General features: G+C 39.2%; 1 protein-coding gene across 1 annotated transcript in view; it reads right to left on the reverse strand.

The window, feature by feature from the left end:
• Positions 1–12,211, reverse strand: part of PARD3B (par-3 family cell polarity regulator beta) — a 400,197-nt gene that overhangs the window by 309,387 nt on the left and 78,599 nt on the right. The window lies entirely within an intron of this gene.

Genomic DNA, 12,211 nt, shown 5'->3' on the forward strand with positions numbered 1-12,211 from the left:
TTCAGGGTACTGCTAAATTCAAAATACAGCTTTATGTATCACAAAAAGCAATTATTTATTCTTCACAGAATTTAACATTTCGATTTCTAATGGTCCTTCTCAGTTTCAGGTTTACTTTTTGTATTGTAATCCTTTTATTTAAAGTGTTTGGTAAATTGCCATGTTATGGCATTGATTCTTCTATTTTAAAATAAATTTAAACCAAAAAAAAAACCCAAAACACCTCACACAAACCCCAAACACTTAATGTAATTACTTTCCTGGACAATCCATAACTGGGTTTTAACAAGTTTCTTTTAAGGGGAGAAAACAGGAAAAAGACACTGGTGAAAATGCCCCAGCACCATAAATGAATTGGGACATAAGGTGCTGAACTACCACACAATGTCCTAGTAAATACTAAACCAGGATGCAGATTACAAATGCATTTCACTCTCTTCCAAGCTTTTGACATCACAGGACCCAACACTATCACACTGCCTTTGAAGATGGCCACTAGAGACCAATTTGAAAAGAACCCCACTGACTACAGCTTTAAACAGATTTTCAAATTACAACATGTGGTGTTCATGTCATCTGAGCTGACCTGACTTCCAAAGAAGACAAGGGCACCACTGCAGTAGCTACTAGTTACCACTGAAGAGTTTAAAGATTAGAGAATGCACGTGCAAACAAGCAACAATTTTGGAATCAGAGCCTGCATTCCAGCTGACAACAAAAACAGAAAGCAGCAGCGGAATCAAATCCTGTTCAAATCTTCCTTTTGATGTGTTATAAACAATAGTTTAAAAGAGAAACTGTCACAAACATAACTGAATGAGACATATTGGAAAGGCCTCTTTTCAAAGTTTCTAGTAAAGCAGCAGGTAAGAACTGCAGCAGGTATCTGGGGAACACAGTGCCGCGTCGCACCGTTAGCAGGAACTCCATAAGGGCACACAACTAATCAGACCACCTTGAAATGTACTTTTCCTTCTGCGAAGACGGAAGAAAGGAAATGGTCATCGAAGGAACAGACTCTTCTACCAGCCCCTATCTTTTAGAAATAAAGTGTTTTCTGTTCGTATGAGTGACAAACTTCTTTGCACGCGTACACATTGTTTCATACTTTTGCTATGGAATCAAAAATTCAATACTATCATGTTATTAATCCCCAGCAATACCTACAATCAGCAGTTACTACTGCATGTGTAAACAGGTGCAAGGTAGTGCATATTTTTCCATACTTTATGAAATATATTCCATGATATTACGGTAGATAAATCAACTGCTCTTCTCCTTCACAAATTGAATTTGATACCAGACGGCTGGCGCAAATTAGGTTGCGATCCGATCCAAAATGTTTCCTATTAAAAATGGAAAATTCCCAACAGTACTTCATTTTTTTGTGTAACTGAACCATACCAAGCAGACAGGGAAAAATGCTTTTCTGTTTAACTGATCAAATTAAACAAGCAAATCCAGTCTGAAAATAATACCCCGAAAAGTGTAAGAGCCATTCCTTTTTGCTCCACCACACAACACGTTCTTGCCTATAGAAAGGGGAAAATCCACAATTAAGAAGCTCCGCTTCTTGACCTTGAACACAGAAAGACCAGTCATTAAAAAGAAGGCTTATTTAATTTGAAATCATGTTACATTGACAAAGGTCTGAAGTATTGGACTTAAGCATCACTTTTTTCCGATATTCCACATAACCATCAGTTTAGAAAGCCTCATCCGAGTTCTAGGACTAGGTCTGCTGCATGTGACCTGCTGCTTCTTTCCCCTACCCCCCCTCTTCACCACAGGACTTTAAGAGCAAAGTTTTCATCTACATCACTTGTTTGGGTTGTTCATTTGCTGGTGACACCAGGAGTAATGCAGAATGGACACCGTGCAGCAGACAACAAGCTATTTCCAGAAATCATCCTTGGCAGCTCCTGTGAAGGCTCAGCTCTGAGAGCAGTGGAACAGGCCCTCCAGCACACCAGGGCAGGTCACTGGCACCACCACTGTCTTGCAGGTGGGAGCAGGAAAGCCACCAGATGGAGGCCAGAAGTTTGATAGTTGCAACAAGTTCAGGACTCGAACCGAGAAAGCAAGTAGGTGACATGCTGGGTTTTGCTTTAAAGATGCAACTTTGTCTTTCTTTTTTATTTTCAAATTAAGTGCCTGCTCCAAAAGGCTGCCAAATAGGCAGGATGGTGCTGAGCACTCCCCAGGAAGCTCCAGCAGCTCACTGTGCCCAGCAGCACAGCTCCCATAACCCCCCTGGCAGGTAGAGCTGAGCACTGACACTCAACTTCTTACAAGGTTTGAGCCTTGGAACTCTCCTCAAGACACACCTTAAGCAATCAAAGGGCCTGCACTGAAACAGATACAGCAGAACAATCGTTTCTGAAGTGAGGGAGATGTGGTGTAAGTGCTTTCTTCCTTATGTAACTGAGACACAGCAAATTACCTTTGTGGTAATTTCCTTCCAGCCATTCACTTGAATATCATACAAACCCACATATTTTAATGGACTTATTTACATCTCAAGTTAAGTTACAGAAAAGGAATAATTCTCCATCAAGTCAAATTACCCAGAGATCAAGATTTTGATATTAGACGTAAATAACCTCTTTATCAAAAACAGAATAGCAAAAAGTGTTTGTTTTCATGTCTAATAATACAAAAATCTTTAACACAGTGTGGTAATTGACTCAACATAAGGCAGCCTATGAAACTAAGATTCATATCTGCCTTGGGGAAAAAAATGTGTATTTCAAAAAACAATTAAAACAATTTATGCCAACCCATCTGATCACCATCTCCAACACTGCAAAGTCAAACTAGCCATACTTTGCTGTGAAATCTGGCAGAAAAATAACTTAGCTCAAAAATCTGCTGTGTTTGCTGTTTTCATTATAGAGACCTTTCACATAGCCTATGCAACATCTATGTTTACAGACCCTGGGTGCTCATATTATTAAACATCAATACAATCTGTGTTTATATCATCTCCACGCTAATCAGATCGATTACTTCTGATATATTGCCCTGTCACACCACTGTAATACTAATCAAACAAATGGAGCTGCAGGGAGATGAAGCTGATATATAGGTATTTAATTCTGCTTTTTCCCTTTTTTTTTTATGTTCATGGGCACCACTGCCACAGGAAATAACAGAACTGCCAGCAAACCACAAGCACTACAGAAGTAGCATTGCATAGTTTTGTTAGGGGCCATGCAATAAGAATATAATCCAGCATAGTATGACAAAAACAACCTTGAATGAGAAATGAGGCTACCGGTCTCGCTTCAGTTCTAAGAGGCAATTAGAGCACACCATTTGAGAACACCCCAAGAGTGCCTTAGGGTAACAGCAGGACACTGACTAACAGCCATTTGCCTGGTCAATCCTTACAGAACTTTCTCAAAAGACATACAGAGATAACCTTGCAATTAAAAACGTCTTTGTAAACATTACAGCTTTGCAAATTTTTATTACAGCAAGACTCTTTCACAGTTAATCATTGTCTACTGTAGTATTCCTCTACAAAGAAATTTAACTTTCAGAAGTCATTATCTTTTCAATTCTCTTTCATCTCTAGAAGCTATTTCTAGAGCTCTATTAATCTCATTTACAGCTTGTAAACTAAGATATAAACTATATCCATCATTGAGGCATACTTTATATGTTATAGAGCCATTAAAAGCATTCCAGTTCATTTTTAGGTCTATTATTTAATCAAGCCGTATTCCATCTTAACATATAGTATGAAAACCTAGACTATGAAAACTTCTTCTCATTGTCCCAAAATGAACTGATAAAGACAGGAGGAAATGTAAATGCATAATTGTTTTTGAATCCTCTCTGATCTGCTTTATTTTTTTTTCTTCTGTATGTGGAAATATCCATTAATTTTTTTTTTTTAAATAAATGGTTCTTTTCTTTAAATAAAAGGTTTTTTCTTTCAAACAAAAAGAGTTCTTTGTAATAAAATCAACATCCATCAGAGCTACTAGGCATGCAGATTAGTCTCTTCACGCAGAGACACTTGTTCACCAAGACACCAGGACAGGCTGCTTTGCAGTGCTGGCTCACGTTTCAGTGCTCCCTGAGCTGGTGACCAGCACATCCACCACCTGAGCAGAACTGACAGCAAACTTCATTGCCTAAGAAGGTAATTTAGGAAAGGGCTATGATGGCCACACAGAAAAGAGCAGAAGGGGTTGCTGGACAGCACAGTTTATCTGCCCAGCAGCTCATTCAAGTTCCTGAGAAAGCAGGGAACAAACCCTATGTTGAATGACTTGTGTTCTGTATATATTACAAAAGCGGCTTCTTTAAATAAAAAAGTAGCAAGAGGAGAAAGGAAACACATTCTGGAATATAGTTTTAAAATGCTAGCATACCATCAATAGACAAGAGTAATAAATATCTAACATGTTTACTGTATTGAATCCTTGACACCCTTCAAGAAAATAAAATATGACTATTTTTATAAGCATACATACAGTGCTGTTACAAATGTATTATTACTAATTTCAAAGCATTTGACTTATTTCATCTGAATAATCTTGTAAAAAAAAAAGGTCTCAGCAAAAATAAAACTTGAATAAATCGGTTTGGTTTAACTTCTGCATAAGTTAAATACAACATGACAAAATCCAGAACATTATTCAGAAGCTATAAAAGCTAACCTTGACTTTTTAGAAACACATCAACAGAAACTTTTAATTTAGAAAAAAAACAGACTGTGTTCTTTTCTTACATAAATGCTTCCAAGTTGCTGGAGCAGTAAACAAACTATAGCCAGACACTGTTAATTTGGACCAGAGGAGTAGAAAACACTCCGGAATACTCCTAGACCTCAAAAGAGCAGTAACATAGAGAAATTATTCATATGAAGACAGTATGTATGTCTGAATTCATAAGAGCTTTCACTGAAGAGCTGATGAAAGCCAGTTGCACCCCATTAAATGCATGTTTTTAAAATGAGAAGGGTCACCGGTCTGCTGTGTACTCCAGGGCCAAACGTGGACAAATGCACTGCAAAAAAGCCAATAGAGGACGAAGGAACAATAAAAATGCTGAGCTGCTGAGGTAGCCACATGCTTCACACAAAGAATTAGAAATAATTAAATACAAATGCAGGAATATTTTGCTCCTCTAGATTGTATTCTAGCAGTGTGTTTCTGCCTCTTCCCTCCTCTTTATTTTTAACACTGATCACTCGAGCATAATGAGACATTTGCTGCTCAAAAGCTGATCTACTCCTGCTGCTTGTTCCTCACCTAATATCTCAGCCTACCACGGCACCATAATTAGGGCCATGGAGATGATTAGGTTCAGTCATTAGGACCAGGTCTGGGCACAGCCTGACATCTTCCATTAGGCTAGGGATAGACACAGGGAGGGTTTTCTCACATGAGTCTTCTCAGTTTTGCTTTGCCACATACAAAGCCTTCCACTGTCCACCCCACTTTATTTTGAATCTTGCCTCGGTTACACTCCAAAACATGGATTAACGCAAATTTGGTTTAAGATGATTAAACAGGGCCAGAAGTTTCAGGTTCACAGGGAAATCAAGCGAGTTTTTCTAGCTCCATTGTGCAAGTTGAACGCCACTCTAATTACGCTGTCAAACTGAGGATTGTGAACTCCTAATAAACAGAAAGACCTGTTTTCATGCAAATTTTGCTAGTAATAAAAAGGTAGGAAGAAAAATATGTCAGCAGAATTGTTCCGGTAAGCAAAATGTTTTTCAAATGTTTTCATGGGTTGTCAGGTGCACTAAGTAGAAACAGTTACCAGGGTAAAGTCTTGCAGCAGCAGCTGAAAGTTTTTAGTCAAATGTTCTACTTGAGACCAATACAGCGGAAAGCAAAAGGTAACAGCCAGAAACACAGCCACAGTGGTCTGTGTCAGATTTATACAGAAGCAACACTTGCGCATGAATGGCTTTATCCTCATTAAACAATATAAACTGGGGCTGGGGGGGAAAGCACTTACCAAAACAACCCAGAGTGCACGCCTGCCCTCAGCCCTACAGATCACCTGCACTAACACTGTCAAGTTCTGCAGGACACAGCAAAGGCTAAAAACATTTCCAAAGCCAGTTCTCAATATACTCACACAGCATTACTAATAGAGACTGGAACTACAGGAAAGTAAGTGCACTCTCAGAAGACAAGGGCAAGACTGCCACAGGAAAGCCTCCAGTTTCTTCCAAATAATTCTCCCACAGCCACAGCAGAAGTTGAGGATGGCATAGCATCCAAAGAATAAGCAAAATAAAACTGAAATAATTTGTTAATAATTTTTTACGTTCTAATGTAATCGGAGGGGTCTAGAACAGACAGTATTGCAGAAGTTAACGCAATAATAATCTAATGACAACTTCATTTTTACTCAGAATTAATAACAACTTATCCTAATTTAATGAAGAACTTTTCAAAATATTAAGCTACAGATCACCAAGTGAGACCCAGTGAGACTGTAAGTCTTGGGGCTCCCGGCTGCTCTATAAAACAGCAGTAAGGAAAGCATCTACCTACTGCACAGGGGTGCTGTGACAATTAATTAATGTTTGCAAAGTGCACTGAGGCTGAAAATTACTAGATACCATGCTAAATATTAATTACCACAACTACAACACAGAACTGGAATTGTCATAGCGCTCTCACTGTAAACTCCTCTCGCTGAACAAGCTGCAAAAAGTTCTCAGCACCGAGCTGAGGTGAGCACCTCCTATACAGACACAGGAACACATCTGCTAAACACCTTGTGCGTGGCACCTTCCCAACCGCACCGCCAGGGCCCTCTGGAGCACACCGGTACATCCATGTGCATGGAGCACGCCGGTACATCCGTGTGCACGGAGCACGCCGGTACATCCGTGTGCACGGAGCACGCCGGTACAGCCGTGTGCACGGAGCACACCGGTACATCCATGTGCATGGAGCACGCCGGTACATCCAGCCGTGTGCACGGAGCACGCCGGTACAGCCGTGTGCACGGAGCACCACAGCCACTGCCGGCCTCGGGCGGGAACAGAGCTGATGCACACAAACCAGCTGGCTACAGTTTCTCAGCTGTGCCTTGCTTCAAGCCACTGTATGGTTAGGAAGAGTTTGAAGGTAGTTTTCAAGTGTGCCACTGGTTACAGACCCCAGCACTTACTGAAGCTGCCAGAGTCCACCAACTGCTCGTGATCCCCTCCATAGAGATGTTTTGGGAAAGAAGAAAGCTCTTTATAGACACCGTAGTTCTAAACCCAGTAGAAACTGCCTCATGCCATAGTTTTATAGCTTCATCATCTTTCTCCTTTGGGACATATAGCTCTTTGAAAGGGACTAAAACAAATACAACAAGTTAAAAGTGAAGGAAATGGCATTTTTAGAGCAGATAATAAATTGCAGAAAATCAGCAAGTGATGCAATCCACATGGAAATAAAGATTCTATCAAAGTATTTTGCACTGTCACCTTTCAAAGGGAAGACAAGGAATGCTCCCGTTCTGGGCTGGTAGTTGCCATATGCACTGCACAGGGAATGCAGATGATGATACTTGACAAATCTGAAAATTCTAATCAATATCACATCCATCTCATTATGTCTTCCTCACCGAAGGAAATGCTACAATCTGTTTGCTCTCAACCACAGGCATATGTATAATCAATAACTTGCAGTGATATGAGGTCAACTCATGCAGCAAAAATACTTTCAGTATGGTTTGAAAAACCACTTAACCATTCTTAAGTAAGTGAACAACCTATTTTACTTCTAGCTCAGTCGCTGTGTTTTTTTTTTTATAAAAAAAAGGAAGAAGATAATAAAACATTAATTGAATGTGTCAGCAGAAGGATGTCACAAGAAGCATATCAATACCAAAAGACATTGCAGCACATGTGCTTTAAAGTAATTGCAGGATGCTGGCTCTGCTCCTAAGTAATTATTACATCAGTTATCTTATTCCCTATAGAGTTATGCAAACTTATTTATTTATTTTAAAAGATAACTTGCCCATGGGAAAATAATTGGTGTGCAGCTACACATCAGCTGTAAGTTTCAGAAAAATAGCAATGAGTTTTACTTCACTGCTTGTAAAACATGCATTTTGCTGTCTTCCAAAAATATTGCATGTAACACTTGGGCTACTAGTCAGAGGCAACACGGGCACAGAAGACTCAACTACACTGATGTCCTAAAGGTACATTAAACATTTAAAAATCTCCTCTCCCTCCCTCACAGGAAAAACAGCACCCATCATTTTTACACTGTTTTGAATACCCAGTAATAAAGTAGAACAGGAGCATTCACAAAAGATAAAAGTTTCAGCTGGAAGTTATACAGAAGAGAAAAGGAAGCTAGCACTTTGGTAAAGGGAGGTAATAGCCCACACCCTTCCTTTCTACAGAGAGAAGAATTTCTTTCCAGCTGGGATTTTCTACTCCACATAAGTGAAACGCATCCAAACAGTTACACAATCACCACATCTTTTCCTATTAAGGCAAAGAAAACACTGTGCAGTTTAACTGTTGTAAGCAGACAGACTTGTCACTCCCTCTGCAAACCAAAATCCCTGCTCACATCAGTATGTGTCCAATTAAACATGCACTGTGCCTGGCCTTTGTATGCAGCTGGCACAGATTCTTCTCCAATTCATCTGGTACTGGCAACCAAGAAGCCCATGACAACCACACTCCAGAGCTCAGGATCCAGAGCCACACCATACACAGCAGCCTCTAGGCGGGTTTCTCATCTGCCATCTTTTAAAAATTAGCAGGGAAAACTCTTGAACACAGACACAGATCATCAGAAATGCATTATAAGCCTATCAGAATTTCATCAACAAGAACCTAGTTCTATACCTGGATACCTACCAGATGGTCTTTCCAGCCTTTTGACAAGCTAGTGATCCTTCCTTCTGGAGTGTGAGACATGTACTACACGGAGAAACCTGCTTCCTTACCTAAAGCAACTCGGTTGATCCATTTCCACAGATCTCTGTTCACTCACCTCTCTTGAGTGCTCTTATAAAAGATGCATTTAACCAAGCTATGAAACCACAACAGAGATTCTTTTCATGTATGCATTTCAACAATATGCAGTGTTACTAAAAATGGGAGCTAACATTGCTAACATTCAAATACAAAAAAACTAGAACCCAATACTCATAAGGGACGTTTGATATTTTAAAACCTGTATTTTCCCTTTTAGGATGTTTCACCAAACATAGGAAGTTTTTTTAGATTCCCACCCAGTTCCTCCCTCTCACTGAAAACTATCATAAGAGACAGAATGGAGTCTCTTACTCAAGGAGTTGCCAGTTCTCAAAACACATTAGTGCATATCTCACCATAATTGATCTTATCTTCCAACTGCAGCTGTGGGATACATTTTAAGAGATAAGAATTTCAGCTTTGACTTGAAGGAAGTTTGTTACTTTTTGCAATCTGGAGAAATGCTTCCCATCATGAGGGTACATCCCATCAGCCAACAAAATTACCAAGCAAACGAAGACCTTGCTTTCTTCTTTTCATAATATCATTTAAAGGCACATCAATTGCATGGCCAAGGGACGGATTAATTGCTGAAAACAGAAAACTTTTTTAAGAGCAGGTGACAGAACATTTTAAAAGGATGGAAGTTAAGACAGAGCAACAGCAGGACACAGATGTATGTGCACACACACACATGCATTTGAAAAACATTAGCAGATTTCTTCATCTCTAAAAGAAATAAACAGCATAAATAATCATAGTAACAATGAAGCCTGACAGTAGGAATATACAAAATAAAAGCTAACTATTAATAAAGTATCATTAACTCTTCCTCTGAGCATCTTCCCAGCTCTAGACGGCACATTATCACTACATTAATCTAGAAGTATTCATGCAGCAGTAAATCACTTTGCCGATTAACTTTTTTTATTTGCTCTCTATTATTTCTCTTCCACAATGGGAACAAATAGCTGATGAACAAATACCAATTTCCTTCTCTTCTAGTCTTAGTTTTTAAGAAAAACAAGCTTAAATATGTTATTGAAATGATACAATGAATTTCCTTCATCAATAGAATTAAAAGACCCAGTGTCCACTTAACACACCAGCCTACCCCTAAGCCACTACCAACATCTCAATCTTTTTGGTTTTTTTGGACAATGCAGTGACCAGCTGTGCTCCTCTAAGGATCTTGGAAAGTTATCTGACATCATATCACAAATTTTGTTCCAGCATGAAGACAATGTGCAAAAAAAAAAAAAGGTTCAGGATACACAGACAGAGTATGCACAAAGGTATGAAATGCCAGGCCTAATGTTCCTCCTTTCTCAGCCAAGTGCCATTTAGGAAATTGCTAAAGAAAGGAATATAGCTTTACAAACTTGAATCTCATTGTATTTCGTGGCCAAACCACACACCTGCCCAGATCCTACTGCTGGAAAGCAGAGCAGCAGCTGGAGCTCCCTTACTGCTCATGGTCTCTGTGGCTCCAGAGGTGTGTTTGTGCTACTGCTCCACTTCACTCACAACCACCCTGTGCAAGAAAAACTTGCCGAAGTCCAACTTTACATCGCTAAACTCTCTAAAGTGGACTTCAAATCATAGAATCAGTCAACAACTGGGGGGTCATCAAAATAAACCCACAAGAACTCCTTAGTGCAGAAAGGAAAAGGGAAAATATTAGGGTGTGAATGACAAGCAGAGTCTTGAGCATAATAAACCAGCGACTATATCTCAGGTATCTCAGTTTAAATGATAGGAAGCTAAGGAAAAGCAAATTTAAAAAAAATTTGGAAGACTTTAGCCTGGACAGGCTTTAAGATCTCTTTCTAACATTCAGTGTAGTTGATAAAAGTTGAAGCAGTTTACAGATTCATTGGGTTTGTTTTAATCTAACTTGTCTTCAAACTACAAAGAGAAATCTGTTCATCATGACTGTAAGGCCCATCAAAAGAGCCCGAGGCTAAAACCCAAACACACTGAAGCCCATTACAATCTATTAAACAATCATCCTGTCAAAACATCTTTACTATGGAGCTCTAATTCTGCATATTGTGACGACAAACTCTGGAACTCAAATCATCTACACTGGTGTGTACATATTCTCTTTTTGAAACAATATGCAAGAAATCCAATTTGAATTTGCTAATTTTTGTTATTTTTAACTTGAGAGAACATAATTTCATAGCGTTATCAGACACCACTTCCTCTCCTTCTTTACAATCAACTAAATTACGATTTTTGGTGCAATGAAAATTACAGGAGAAGGTTTACAGCATGCACTCTTACACACAGATGTGAATAGGGCAGGAACAACAGATGAGAGTCAGAACCCACCAATTACTGCCTTCTACTCAAATTAGAGTGCACATTTATTCTAAAGGAAAAAGGACTATAAATGTTTTTCTTTGCTTAAAACACTCATTCCTTTGTATATTTCTTTGATAATAACTCCCTTGCAATATCTTTCCTATGACAGAAAAGCACCACAGAACCACCTTCAGCAAGGAGGAACAAGAGGCTGTAGATGAGTCTTAATGACTATACCAAGCTTTTGAAAAAATCAGGGGCTGAAGTCAGTTACCTGCAAACACACCTGGCAAATCCTCAGAGCTCAAAAGACAGTAGAGCCTGAAGAATACACTGATCTTCACAAGTCCCACTGCTCCTCCCTCCCCTAATAAAAATATAAAAATATATTTAGGTGCTTAAATAGAGGCTCTGGCAGTTAAATTCAGCTAGCCATGTTTAAAGGGTCTGTCCAGTCTTACTAGGGAAGATGCCCTTTACTGAATACTTAAAAGTTAAAGACAGATGCACATGTACAAAGTTATATACCTCATCATACCAAAGGGGAGGAAAAAAAAAAAAAAAAGAGGATTGGCTATTCCAGAGGTTTGGCCACCTGTATTACAAGACCATGAGGGAATCCACATCATCTACTTTATACATCCTATTTCAAATGCTAAGGTTAAGATCTCTGCCTAAAGTGACAAACTCTTTCAGCTTTCAGGGTACTTAATATACGAGTCCTCTAACACAGGCAGTTAGAAAAATACTCACTCTCCCGTGGATGCAAACACTTGTTACAATGAGACACCACTGTAAGTGTATTTTAAAGCAGTTACAAACTCTAAATAACAGCAGATGGTGTTCATCCATTTCAGAGGTCTCTGCTTCTGTCTACAATTCAAGACACGTATATTGACCTTGCTGCCCTGGTTCTTACCCACA

This window comes from Lepidothrix coronata, unplaced genomic scaffold (assembly GCF_001604755.1).
Source record: "Lepidothrix coronata isolate B3197 unplaced genomic scaffold, Lepidothrix_coronata-1.0 Scaffold7, whole genome shotgun sequence".
NCBI classification, from domain to species: Eukaryota; Metazoa; Chordata; class Aves; order Passeriformes; family Pipridae; genus Lepidothrix; species Lepidothrix coronata.